Source organism: Lipophrys pholis (assembly GCF_963383615.2).
Source record: "Lipophrys pholis genome assembly, chromosome: 21".
In the NCBI taxonomy this organism is placed as follows: Eukaryota; Metazoa; Chordata; class Actinopteri; order Blenniiformes; family Blenniidae; genus Lipophrys; species Lipophrys pholis.
The window spans coordinates 14,312,800-14,327,745 of NC_137649.1; positions in this window are offsets into that span (position 1 = coordinate 14,312,800).

The following is a 14,946-nucleotide window of genomic DNA, read 5'->3' on the forward strand; positions in this document are numbered from 1 at the left end:
AAAAAAAAAAAAAAAAAAAAAGAGGCGTTTAAAATAGGCAGTGAGATGATTCATTTGAGAAAATTCATCTGTTCTCTTGTCAGCAAAATCTGACTGATGGTAGTTGTGCGGAATCACCATGACAGACATAGTGAAACGTGCAAATGTTAATCGACATGATGCAATGTAGCACTATTATACGACAAAAATGTCATATTTATTATGAGAGTTTTCACTTCTATTGAGTGAAATCCTAGATTTCTATATTGTAGTGCACTTTACAAATAGAAATCTCAAAGTGCTCCAACACTAAGCCAATCAATCATTTTCAAAAATGATTTTAGGAAAAAGATCAATCAAGATCATAAAAATTATGAAACAGTAGTGTGTAGTTTGCTTTCTGAGGATTCTGCAGTCTGTGGTGCTTTCAGATAGATTTAGAGTGAATTTAAAGACGTCGAGGATTGTCCTACTCACCAACAATAATAACTGTAGTGAGAGCATCACTGTGATGAGTCATCATATTTTCATTGTCAAAACAATGTGTTGCAAGTCCGCGTCTGAACTGTTTATGCAAATTAAACTAAAAGAAGAAAAATGTAGCTTGACTCCAGAAAGTTGTTCAATTTACTTCAGACTTTTCTTACGTTACACATGCATAAAAAAAAAAAAACTTGAAGTCTCGATAACAAACAGAAATGACCTCAATCACAGACAAACCGAGACTGATTCAGAGCTCTCGGGTGCCGACTATATGTTACAGCAGTAAATGTCTCTCTTCAGCCTGAATGCCAAGCGCTGCTTCTTGCCCGCAGTGAGCTGGATCAGTTCGAGGCACATGTTGTCGAGATATGCCTGAATCGTGTATCCACTTATTGTCTCCAGATGTGTGTGCTCTTCACCAAGCAACACGATCACATTTGGCCCCACAACACCTCTTGTTTGTTAATTCGATTCCATGTTGTGAAATGACAAGTCTCCTCAGTAGGTCACTGCAACCCCGCTCCCCCGCCCTCCCTTCCCACACAACCCGCTTAATCTGTTATTCCCGAGATTTCAAAGACAACAAGGGGCTTCGCGAGTCGCTACGTCTCTGTCGTACACGAACGAGTCTGCTTAATGACTTATTTAAAACAACCACGTCTCCCGCTTCATGAAAACTGACAGGGAAGAAATAATCCTTTAACTTGTGGGTGTTCTGCCAGTGTTGCTTGTCATTTTGCACACAGCTAAATCTAAGTGGCGCGAGCTTGAGTGAGTGACTACCTGGAACCGCGAGTCCAAAGACTTGGCTGTCGAAGTGAATACGCGCTCATGGGATTTGACATTGATGCAAGGTTTTACAAGTACTGTCATTAAAAAAAAAAATGTCATAATTGTAGATGTGTCTCATAGTTTTTATGACATGTTTTCGATATTGAGTGAGGACATCACAGGATATGCTTAGAGTGGAAAACTGACACCATCATGAGCATTATGTATGAGGTTTAGATGATATGTGGGCAACCGGTGTCCGCTAGCCAACTTCCACAATGAGCTTGAGATTTCTCCCCACAGTCCAAATCACAAGCACTTCAAGTTGATTTACGACGCTAAATTGCCCATTCTACTACTCTTCAACATGCTATATTTCAGATTTCTGCTCTGCCTGTTAAGGCATCTATACATCGAGTCAAGTGACTTTGTAACAACATCTCTAAACTCACACTTTCGAAAATACAACTTAAGAAATCCATAGAGGAGAGAGTAGAATTTACAAAGATACACAGGCGACTGCACAACCTGGCAACATGACCCAGAGAAAGTCCACACCACACTCTGATTTTTCATTGTTTATTGTTATTTCCTCCCCCCAGGGCAGCGACGGACACTCAGACAGCTCCGGGTTTCAGACAAGGTTTTTCTGGATGTAATGATGAAAACTGTTTCTGCAGCCAGAGTGCTGCCGCCACAACATAAATGGCCGCCCTGTCTGCCCTCCAGATTGACAGGGAAGGTCAGAGTATGCGTCAGTGCGTTCTGCGGGGACCGTTTAGTCTGTCACACTTATTTCCATCATATTAAGTCCTCGTCCTCCTTTACCTAAGTGGTCATTGGGAAGGTATCCTTGGATAACATCTTGTTCATTAGCCAATTAATGGCTAAGATTGCGTTGTGGACAGAAAATTGCTTTCTGAATGTGACTTTGGTTTGTCATACAGATATTATAAGCTAATAGAGCCTGCCAAGAAGGTTTTGTGAAGGAGGAAATGTATTCCTCCGCTCATTTCCCAGGGATTTTAATAATTCAGGATGCCAGACTAAGAATCATGTAAGTCCACTTTGATTTTTTTTTTTTCTCTCTCTCTTTTGAGCAAGTGGCAGTAGATCTGCTCGTAAAGTCATTACAGTGGGGGGTTGGAGATATCACAAGCAGTTGTAAATGTCTTCTGTCAGACATTTTCTACATAGTTTACACTGAAGGGTATTCCCTTCATAATTCTTAGCACATTAGGCCAGTGTGTGCAGCGGCACAGATCAAACAGATGTGTTGTGTGAAAGTACACTAGTTTCTTTTTTTTCATTTTTTTTTTTCACTTGTGTGACGAAGAAGCCGCTTTAGTTTGGATTTAAACAGACACATCCGTTCTGGCCAGTTAATCTACATGTTTTAAAAGCCACAGTAACCTGTGATCCTCAGGGTTCGGCAGGGTTGAGTTACTATTTCAGTCCAGATTTAAGTTTTTCCCCAGTTCTTTTGGTTCTCCTGGGATGGATTTTATTGGCTTTGTGCACCTTTTCTATTTTTATTTTTTTTCATTTTTTTTTTAAATATGAAATTCACATTTGTGGTTTTGAATGAAATATGTAGCAGGGATTGTCACATCCCTCTCAGGATAAACCGAACCGACTTCAGTGATCTTGTGGCTTTTCCTGTTGCATCACCATTTACAACAGCAACAGCATTCCCATGGATCTCCTATACATACTCTATTTGGTTAGAAAGTGGAGGTGAAACTCCAAATAATCACGTGTAGACATACAAATGCTCAAATTACTGCAGTCAAATAATTGTAGTTTTATGAATATTTTCCCTGAAATATTTATCATGATATTTTAGTAATCATCCTGTAATCTACTTTACTTTTAATCTATTAATTGAGTAGCATATGCGAACTATTTGAATTTATTATCAAACCTTATTAACTGTAATGCTGTAGCCAACATTTATATGAAGAGAAATTGCCGTTATTGTTTTGTTATATTTTACTTTTAGTTTGAGACAGCTGCTTTGCAGGTAAATGTTTTTGAAGCTGAATTGAAGACCTGGTTTTTACAATGCAATTTAAAGGCAGTGAAAAGGTAACTAATACTACAAGGAGCTTCTGAGAAAAGTACTTTACAATCTCACTTGGAAATTAGCATTAAGCGATGTAAAGTGTGTAGCTGTACTTAAATCACTACACATCTTCAGTATGCTGATGTTCAGCATTTAGTCTGCGTCTCGGATGCTTCGCAGCTCTATAGGGGAACCTAAGCTTTATTGAGGTTTCCAGATAAAGGCAGTAATACTTGTCACACTTATCTTGAATCAATGTACTGGCGATTATAGTTAGCTATGAAACACTGAATCACTGCTATTAATCCACGGAATGATCCCCGAGAATGTCACTCACTCAACATGTTTACACATGACATAAATACAGTGCATTTGTAAAGCAGTAAAACTGTATAGTCCGAGCAGTAACATCACATTGATCAAGGTGCAAAGAGTATTGCTTCTTGTACATCTTGTTCATCAGCCAATTAATGGCTAAGATTGCGTTGTGGACAGAAAATTGCTTTCTGAATGTGACTTTGGTTTGTCATACAGATATTATAAGCTAATAGAGCCTGCCAAGAAGGTTTTGTGAAGGAGGAAATGTATTCCTCCGCTCATTTCCCAGGGATTTTAATAATTCAGGATGCCAGACTAAGAATCATGTAAGTCCACTTTGATTTTTTTTTTTTCTCTCTCTCTTTTGAGCAAGTGGCAGTAGATCTGCTCGTAAAGTCATTACAGTGGGGGGTTGGAGATATCACAAGCAGTTGTAAATGTCTTCTGTCAGACATTTTCTACATAGTTTACACTGAAGGGTATTCCCTTCATAATTCTTAGCACATTAGGCCAGTGTGTGCAGCGGCACAGATCAAACAGATGTGTTGTGTGAAAGTACACTAGTTTCTTTTTTTTCTTCTTTTTTTTTCACTTGTGTGACGAAGAAGCCGCTTTAGTTTGGATTTAAACAGACACATCCGTTCTGGCCAGTTAATCTACATGTTTTAAAAGCCACAGTAACCTGTGATCCTCAGGGTTCGGCAGGGTTGAGTTACTATTTCAGTCCAGATTTAAGTTTTTCCCCAGTTCTTTTGGTTCTCCTGGGATGGATTTTATTGGCTTTGTGCACCTTTTCTATTTTTTTTTTTTTCATTTTTTTTTTAAATATGAAATTCACATTTGTGGTTTTGAATGAAATATGTAGCAGGGATTGTCATGAAATTCGGCACATCCCTCTCAGGATAAACCGAACCGACTTCAGTGATCTTGTGGCTTTTCCTGTTGCATCACCATTTACAACAGCAACAGCATTCCCATGGATCTCCTATACATACTCTATTTGGTTAGAAAGTGGAGGTGAAACTCCAAATAATCACGTGTAGACATACAAATGCTCAAATTACTGCAGTCAAATAATTGTAGTTTTATGAATATTTTCCTGAAATATTTATCATGATATTTTAGTAATCATCCTGTAATCTACTTTACTTTTAATCTATTAATTGAGTAGCATATGCGAACTATTTGAATTTATTATCAAACCTTATTAACTGTAATGCTGTAGCCAACATTTATATGAAGAGAAATTGCCGTTATTGTTTTGTTATATTTTACTTTTAGTTTGAGACAGCTGCTTTGCAGGTAAATGTTTTTGAAGCTGAATTGAAGACCTGGTTTTTACAATGCAATTTAAAGGCAGTGAAAAGGTAACTGATACTACAAGGAGCTTCTGAGAAAAGTACTTTACAATCTCACTTGGAAATTAGCATTAAGCGATGTAAAGTGTGTAGCTGTACTTAAATCACTACACATCTTCAGTATGCTGATGTTCAGCATTTAGTCTGCGTCTCGGATGCTTCGCAGCTCTATAGGGGAACCTAAGCTTTATTGAGGTTTCCAGATAAAGGCAGTAATACTTGTCACACTTATCTTGAATCAATGTACTGGCGATTATAGTTAGCTATGAAACACTGAATCACTGCTATTAATCCACGGAATGATCCCCGAGAATGTCACTCACTCAACATGTTTACACATGACATAAATACAGTGCATTTGTAAAGCAGTAAAACTGTATAGTCCGAGCAGTAACATCACATTGATCAAGGTGCAAAGAGTATTGCTCCGTAAGTTCCTGTTTAATTGTCTAAATCGTACTCAACTACAAGTAAACCGTTAGTAAAAGAGCACTGGGCACATTCTAAAATGTCAGAAATGTCAACAACAACAAAAATCACTGCACCGAATAAATGAATTTCATTTGGTGCATTTAAAATATTTTGTGTTTGCAGTAGAATGAATTCAATTGTATTTAAGTGTTAACTTCAAAGATTATGGTTGTTTCATTGGTAGAGAATTTGTTATAAAGTAAAGCCTTGGGTTAAAACTAATTGTTTGAACATTAATCCAAAATTTAGGCATCCTGAAGAATCAATGTAGGGGAAATGTTCGAAGTTGTACTTAAGTATGAGTAAACTTCCAAAAGTCAACTATACACAGATCACAGCTACTTCCACACTTAAATCCTTTAAGCAGTGTTTTGAGTGTGGACGTTTCAAGTAAATGAATCCAAAGGTACAAACAGTCAATAATTTATTCGCTGTTCCTCAAATTCAAAACAATCTCTGATTCTTCAGATGGTCTGTGTAAATAATTCAATGATTTGTTACCATGTGGCTCGTATCAGCAACGCTGGTAGCATTTTTTGGTGCAAGATTCAGTTGACTGTTTCCCTTCAGTGGAGATTTTGGTGGCAGGAATAAGCTTCTTTCTCTGGAGTTCAGCATGTATAAAATGAAATTCTGGGGAAAGGTAATAAAAGGGGAAATTCCAATAGCTGGCAAACATTGAAATCCCTCCCAGTGGCATGTGTCCGCCCAGAGATAGCGCAGAAGGTGTATTGGAGGAAGTGATGCCCCCCCCCCCCCACACACACACACACACACACACACACACACACACACACACACACACACACACACACACACACACAAAGGAGTCTGGTGGTCTTTTTCAAACTAAGTGCTTTTTCTGTGTGAAAATGTTCAAATCCCCAAATATTTTTCCACCTGGATGTAGGTTTTTTTCACTGTCACACATGCACCCAGGGCGGGGGGGGGGGGGGGGTTGATAAACTGCATTCTGACCGAAAATGAATTTCAATTCAAAGGAGTGATCTTTTTGTGTCATGTAGCAATTGGTTTGGATGTGGTTTCCTATCCATGTCGTTCAGGGTTTTTTTTTTGTTTTTTTTTCCCTTTCCAGTGGCAGATGTGTTGTGGTGGGTGGCAGCTGCAGAATGGAGGAGCACAGCTTGCTAAGTGATTCACCCCGCTCCTGGCGTCTCCGTTACCCCATGAGTCTTTTCACTGACAATGTTTTCATTTCTATTTGCTTTATGTGTAACAAGGATGGTGGGCTCGATGCTTTGACAGCTCTGTCAGAAAAATGACAGCACTGGTTGTCTTCTCGAGTCGGGGCGAGAAAAACTAATGGGACGTTTGGAGGTTATTTCCTTCTCATGACCTGTTCTGCGGGGGGGGGGGGGGGGGGTTCTGAATATGACACCAAATCACATTTCTTGATTGACATGCTGATGATACTCAGTCGGATCCAATCCGCAGACTGATGCTGCAAATGAGCTCACTTTGTGATGACGTGTGCTGCGTTTTTCCACGCTCACACCGGAAATAACAGCGTTTGGTGAGGAACCAGTCACATCCCCTGACAGGGGAGTCATGTTTTTTGTTCACTGCTGTCAAATAGTGCTCTCATTCCTCCCCAAAGTCCCCCATTAGGTTCTCTCAAACAAATGTTCTCTTTCTCCCCGCTCGCCTTCCCCCGCTACTCCCTTCCTTTGAGTCATTCATACTGTTGATTCCACCTCTGGAGGAATACATCAGGCATAACGCCTTTTTCTTTCATCAAGGCAGCAGCTTTAAAGTAATTTTCCTCCTCTCATAGGGAGCCAAATGGAGACGAGAAGATGTCGATTCTCTCATCTCTTTGTCTGTCCCCTTTGATCTTTTTCAACATGAATTCCCAATGCACAGAAAGTAAATGGGATTTTTTTTTCCCCCTCTATCTTTCTCTGGAGCATGGTTGATCATACAAAATTGACCAGAAATGACTCTTAATGACCCTTGTGTTTTACTCAGAAAAGAAGAAATACCCAAAACACACTCCTAGCTATCATTACTCATAGTGCATTTTAATGAAGGATGAATAATTCAGGGTGCGCTGGTAGATATAATAGTCCAGAGCACTGATGCCATGAACACCTTTATGGAGGCATTTGTGTGTGTGTGTGTGTGTGTGTGTGTGTGTGTGTGTGTGTGTGTGTGTGTGTGTGTGTGTGTGTGTGTGTGTGTGTGTGTGTGTGTGTGTGTGTGTGTGTGTGTGTGTGTGTGTGTGTGTGTGTGTGTGTGTTTATAAAACCAGATCAGGATGTTGTGAGAAAGGACAAAGGTTTCAACGGTGCCTGCATGCTACTGTGTATTGTTGTCTGTCGCATTAACAGACAGCAGTTGTGATTTATCTTGTATTCCCAGTGCAGGGGCCCCCCTCTATCTCGCTGGAAAGGTTAAAGCATACAGCCTGGAGGCAGTACTACAAAGGTCAACGTGCAGTTTAGGAATGAGGAATAGACGAAGAGGGTATGTACTCCTCTCCTCTCTTCGGCCTGCACACTGCCTCTGATGACCTGCAAAAAAACACTTGCTGTGGCGTTCGCAGCAAAGCCCCAGCAGTATTTATCCTCCACTTCTCTCCATCCTCCCTCCCCGGTCTCCGTCTTCATCTTATCGTTACCTACCCACGACACTTCCAGTATCGCGCGCCGTGAATAAATAGCTGACCTTGACGAAGCCATCTCCAGATATGGTGTGTGGAAAAAAAAATAAAAGGGGGCGGGAGGGGGGGGGGGGGGGGACTCTATAGGAAAATGATGGTGGGTAACAAAGGGAAACTGTAAACAAGGAACATTTATTTAATGGACCCCCTCAAACCTGGATGAGCTTAGGAGAAAGACAGAGTGAGAAACAGCTCGTTATAAAAAAGGCAAGGCACGAGGCCATTAAAGGAGAACAGGAGAGGAGAGAGGAGCGGCTGTGAAGAAACACCAGTGTCTTTGGTGAGTCAGATGTGTTGAGGTGATTAATCTGCCTTGGCTGTCCTTCACAGGCCTGAGGGGGAACAGTGATACAAAACCAGCACTCGGCTGCCCCCTTGTGGAAAATAAGAGCAGTGATCAAATTCCAAAACCCCTTTTCCATTACTTAGACTTAGACTGTCATTTCTTTGCGATTTTGTAATTCCTGTGATAAATAAATCTAATATTTTACTCATCAGGCAACTAAATATGAATAAAGACAAAAGGTTTTTCAAGATCAGCTAAAGGAAAGAATGTAAGAATGTGAATTAAAGGTGAAAAAAGAGTGCTAATGTTCCCACATGTTGGCAATAAATGGCTTTTATAAAGCCTGCATCTGAGAAATTAAATTAGTTCAGTCTAAACTAGTCTCATTGTTGTCAATGGAAAAAATATATTTTTGTTGCTGTAAGTCCGGGCCTTGTTCGAACAGCTAATACATATGCAATATGTATTGCTCCGAAAATAGAAAACGAGACTTATGCTGCTTTGTTCTGAGAGACTCACACTTAATATTTCTTTTTTATAACCTCCACTCTTGTTATAACACTTCATGTCAGCCCAAGCTCAGAACACATGGGCTTATTCTGCATTGACCGATATAAAAAAAAGATGTTTTGCATTTGTTTGTTTGTTTTGCTTTCTCTAAAATATGCATTCCATTTTGTCCATACTGTCAGTTTTATTTGGTTCCATTTCCTCTTCATGTAATCCTATGGAATTACTCAGCAGATGTATCAGAAATTGCCAAAGTAGTAGGCAAATAAATAGGCACCAAAATGCAGAGATGTGAGATGTGATTCATATTCAGCTTCCTCTTATGCACCAGTGTGGCTTCTTTTGCAATTTTAATGTTAACTCATTTCCCCTGGCCTTTGCGGTGTCATGTGAACCATGCTTACAGCTATAATATAAAATGATTCATGCATGCACCACAAAAAGATAACATTTAAATAAAATTGGTGTTAAGGAATTAACCATTGGTATAGACTGAGGGAAAACCAGCCCTGCACTGCAGTCTTTTACACATTATTTTTCTATACTTGAGGCAGATAATAACTATTTGGACTATAATTACTCTGGCTTTTCAGTAATCTAACAAAGAACAGAAAATGGGCTTTTACTTTTTTGTGGAATAACGCCTTTGGGATACTGTGTGTGTGTGTGTGTGTGTGTGTGTGTGTGTGTGTGTGTGTGTGTGTGTGTGTGTGTGTGTGTGTGTGTGCGCGCGCGCGCGCGTTGTTGCAGTCAGAATCACATATCCAGTATATATCCACTCTTCAAGCCATTACAGTCTCTAGTAATCGTACATATTTTAATGCCAATATAATAGGTTTATTTTCCAATCAAGTGAAACATTTAAGACATATTTAAAAACCCAATCCAAGATTCACAGAAATAAAAAAGGCAGTTTTCTTATAATTGGTGCTAACATAATGAGTGATATGCACATAGAACATTTTTCCCCATTCAAAAGCAATCAGTGCTTGGCTCCAGACATACTCCAAAGGAGAGCACAAAATAAAAACCCTCTGGCCACAATGTAGAGAGCAAGAACATAAACAAACACAGGAAATGTGAAGTTATTCATCCATACTATAAGGTATCTGCACTTTCAACTGCCTTGGTTGGATCTATAGGTTCTTTTGAGGTCCATTGTACCAGACTTCATGTACATAAACACAATATGGAGCTGACATGTTGCAGATAAAAAAATAAACATCATAAATGATCACCCCCTACAGCACATTGTTTCTCCAGTCAAGGCAAAGGACAAAGCAGCTGTAATCGGCAGCATGAGGTATAAGAACTTCAGTTTGTCTGCAGTCAACTCCAAAGCAAGTAAATAATACACAAACAAAAAAAGTTGACGACAGAAGGGTTTTTCAGCCCAGCATTATGGCATAATACATCCCAACTGTATCTACTGTATATCAAGGATAATCAGTGTTTAAATCTTCATCACATGAGTGTAATAGATCAGTTTTGCTTTTTGCAACAGTCTTTGGGACATACAGTATGAGTATTAATTTTAGCCATAGAGCCACTGTAATAAATATACAAAAGAGAGACATGTTTTGTGTTTTAACATTGTTTTTCAATAGGACATAATAGGACTGAATAAAGGGACTGGTAAACCCTTTTCAATAGATAACTTGATTCTCTTAGAAACATTATTCTCAACAAAGTAAAAAGCCTGATTTCAGCATTTTGGGAAATATGTTGATGTGATTAGCATATGTAAGCTCGCTCAGGTACGAACACATGTTCAAAAAGTCTGTACATTGCTAATTATTGATTATGAACATGTTTAGAGGATCATTACAGGTGTAATATTTTAAAGGGTTAATTTGCTATTATTATTATCATCATCATAATAACATTATTTCCCTGTTATTATTATAATTATTATTACTTCATAAAATAATTGTTATTACAATTAAGGAATCATATTCAGCTCTCTTTAAAATATTGAATGTTTATTATATTCCTGAAGAAACAATCCTTCTATCCTGACGGTGTATTTAGTTTAGGGACAAATAACTCTCCAAAATAGAAATAAAATGTACACACAGAACCTTAAAACGTCAATAATTTGGTAGTCGAGACATGAAGAGCTAATTATATGAAGTTCTCAGATTTGTTGCCGTTGTGTGTAAACCAGAGAGACCGTATGTATTTCCCAAAGTGCTCAGAAATGTTTGTTAGTGTACTTTTTAGTGGCTTTCCGGGTAAATATTTTCACTTTCAATTTTTATTTGGATTGTTTATTTATTTAATATTTAAGTGTCAGGCAATACACGAGCAAACAAGTAAAAAAAAAAAAAAGATGATCTATTATAACGTGTCCAGCTAAATGTACGTCACCATGACTCTCCATAATGCCTCTAAAGACTTATTTTCTTCATTACCACCAGTACGGCGAATTGTTGCACATTGAAATGAGATTTAAATTTGGAATGCCTCAATGTTGACTGTGATATTTATGTCATTCTGGGGCGTGAATTACTTCTGCTGATAGACTTGTTCCCGAGAAAGTGTTCAGACTTGGACAAAACCCGCTGCAACTTGAGAAACTGCCGTGTTATTTCTTAATCTTTCAAGTGGAAGTGAAAATCACATCCGTATGTCTGTCTGGTATAATACACGCAGTCTTGGCAAACCTCTTAGATTGGCCATTTTGATTACTACCATCTTCGAGTTGCATGTGTGTGAAATACTGAGAATAAAAGCAAGCAATCAATCAGTAGTTACATAGATTTTTAGAAAATATAAAGCTAAAGACAATAACAATATTACTATACTTTTCTGGATTTTGTTTTTCCTTTGTTCGATAACTGGCATTAACAGTTTGATGTGAAGGCCCTCTGTAACATCGTGAAATACTACAGTCATATGCAAAATCAATCTTTAATCTCATGAGTTAGTTACTTAACAAAACAAAAAAAGAGAAGTACTGATCATATTCATCTTCATAAACATTTTTTTTTTTAGAATGCCATCTATGCAATGTCACCATTAATACAAAATCTACTGATTTCATATCCACTGTTAAAAAAAAAAATGTCGCATTTGAACCACAGATGCAGTTTGCAATAAGAAGGGGAATTTACCTGCAAACCACCTTTTTTTTTTCTGATTATCTGAGGCTGTTAAAATAAAATGGCTGTTAAAGGCCATTAGAAAGGGAGTCCAAAATGAAGATAATATCGATTTGGGAATAGATTTTTATAAATCATAGAGACAGGCACTCCTGCTCCACCTGCAGCCAATCATATGACGTGATTACAAAATCGGTTATGATATAACACTTATATATCTTAAACAACAGCCCATGTATTTTCAAAATGTGTTCGCACCGACCAGAAAATATTAAGCGTGTCTGTAGCCAGCCGAATGAACTGAGGTAAACTCACTGGCTGTCTGCAGCTAAGAGGGAAAAAAAAAAAAACTTCACCCTCGATGTGTGAGACAAACACGCCCATTCTGAAAACTTGTGTTCAAGCTTCAAAATAAAGGGCTTTGATTGTTAATATATTTGGAGTCACAAGTGATGAGCCACTTCATGGCTGATTTGTTGAAAATGCTGTGTGACTCTAGTGCGACAAGTGGCAAAAAAATTGAATCAACAAACGACTGCATGAAGGAGGTAGAGGGTGTGGGAGGAGGTAAAGAGTTTGTGGAGGAACAGCGCATATGAGGTAGGCTTTTGCTGTAAACAAAAAAAAGAAAGAAAAAAAAAAAGGGAAAAGAAAAACAAATATGAGTTTAGCAGTAAACGGGATTGGAAAAAAAAAAAAAGAAGTAACTCAATACATCTGGGAAGGAAGACCAGGACGTCTGTGGCAACACTGGGGGAACTTCTCACACAACACCTCAGTATCACAGAGACCTAAAGTTAATCATACAAGCTCATCAAAAAAAAAAAAAAAAAAAAAAAAAAATATACAAACAAAATGAAATGCACAACTATGTATAACTCAAGAGGTAGTTGCTAATATCAGTACATGAATCGGTTACATACGTCTCTTCACTGTTGCTTAAGCAGAGTTTGTTGAGTCAGTCAGTGGATGATTCCCAAAAGAATAAAATACACTTTTTTTTTTTGGTTAATTCCCTGAGAACAGTTCGTCATCCTGAGAGGAATTGTGTGTAAAAATGTAAAAATACATCATACAAAAAGATGTTTCCATAGAGTTTCAAGCATAGGCTGTGCTCCTTCTGTGGTTTGGTCATTCGTTTTTTTTCTTTTTCTTTTCTATCGTGGTGCATTGTTGAGATTTGATTTCTTTTTTTTTTTTTTTCTTCTTCTTTTTTTACGTGCACGCGCACACACACATACACACGCACGCACACAAACATTCAAAAAGCTGTACATATAAAAAAGAAACAAAAACCCTAAACAACCGCTTTATTACGCTTTCAGCATTTAAGCAGTAAGTGCCTCTTTTTCGGAAAGAGCGAGGAGAGCGAGCACTTCAGCAAGTCTTAACTTTTAAATGCCTTCGGAAAAAAAATAAAGCTAAACTCTTTGGTATAGAAATATATACCGAGAAAAGTTGGTTGTCTACTTAGAGCTTTTTAAAAAAAAAAAAAAAGAAAGAAAAAAAAGAAAAAGAAACAACACACAAGCGAGTTTGATATAATCATAAAAAGTTATTTGATTTGTCAGAACATTAAGATACGACTCCGAAGCGACCCGAATTCTTGTGAGGGGTCGACTTCAGACGAGCTCTTTTCACATTCAGTATGGTCAGAGAAGAGTTGTTAGGTCACAAATAAGTGCCATGCTTGGGATTCAAGTTATTCCAAAAGCAGCACTCTTATTTTCCATCCTTCTCTTTCTTTCTTTCTATTCTCTCTCTCTCTCTCTCTCTCTCTCTCTATCTCTCTCTCTTCATTAAGTCCAAAGGAGCAGCAGAGCCCCAAAATGGGGCGTGAGATTTACAAGAGCTGGCGCTGTCTTCACAAAAAAAAAAAGTAGGCACAGATGGAAGAGGAACAGGTTGGTTGGATCTTACAGCTGGGAGAGCAAACAAGCTTGACATTCATTTCCTAAAAGGAAGAATTATTGAGGTATCAAGTAAGTGAAGCAGCGATGACGGTACTGTAATGATCCACGCCCTTTATTAAAAGGCCAAGTCTTTTGTGCTCTCTGTCTAAGGCGATTGCTCAGTTTTTGCACTGAGGAATGCGCGCGAAAGGCATGGAGTAAAACAATCGTGTTTGTCAGTTTGAATTGTGGCGAGCAAAAAAGAAAAAAGAAAAAATAGGTCAAATGGAGAGAGAGAGTTTTCACACCAACACAGTTTCCCGTGCTTTAAACAGGCCGATGCACCTATGTCAGAGCTAATTTCTTATATAGCAATTACTTAAAGTTAATAGAATCTCAATTATATCTTGTGACTTTACATATATATTAATGACTTATTCTATGATTTATAGACTGTAATGTTATTTTCAACTAATTATGTAACAACCAAAACGGAAGTCTAACGATCGAGTCATTACTTTGAATCTAAACTAGGCTCTAGATGGATTATACAAAGTCCTATATAAGATGGGTTTACCTATAATAAAGGGAAGCAGAGGGGTTAATAGTGTTGGCTCACACGTGAAGATGAGGTGCTCCTGACAGGTTTGCTTTCTTTCAACACACGCACACACATTTTCTCTCAATCTTGCACATGCTCACATTTTGACAATCAGTTGGTCCAGTCTATGTTGTGTAAGAGGTATGTATTGAGTGTTTCTAAATTATAGTACGTATTCTAGCAGCTCATCGTCGGTTTTTCTTTCTTCAAAAAGGAAAAAAAAGAAAAAGAAAATTATCTTTCTGGAATCCATAAAGTTTTCCCTAAAGATCTTTAGAAGCGAAGCTCAAGGTCCTACGGGTCTGGATTATCGCTCAGAGCGTTTTGAGCTTTTAAAAGTCTTCCTCTAATCCTTCTTAAAAATGAGCTACTGTGTGCTTAAAAGGATGCACCAGGGTTTGTTTTCTTTCTTTTATCTTTTTTTT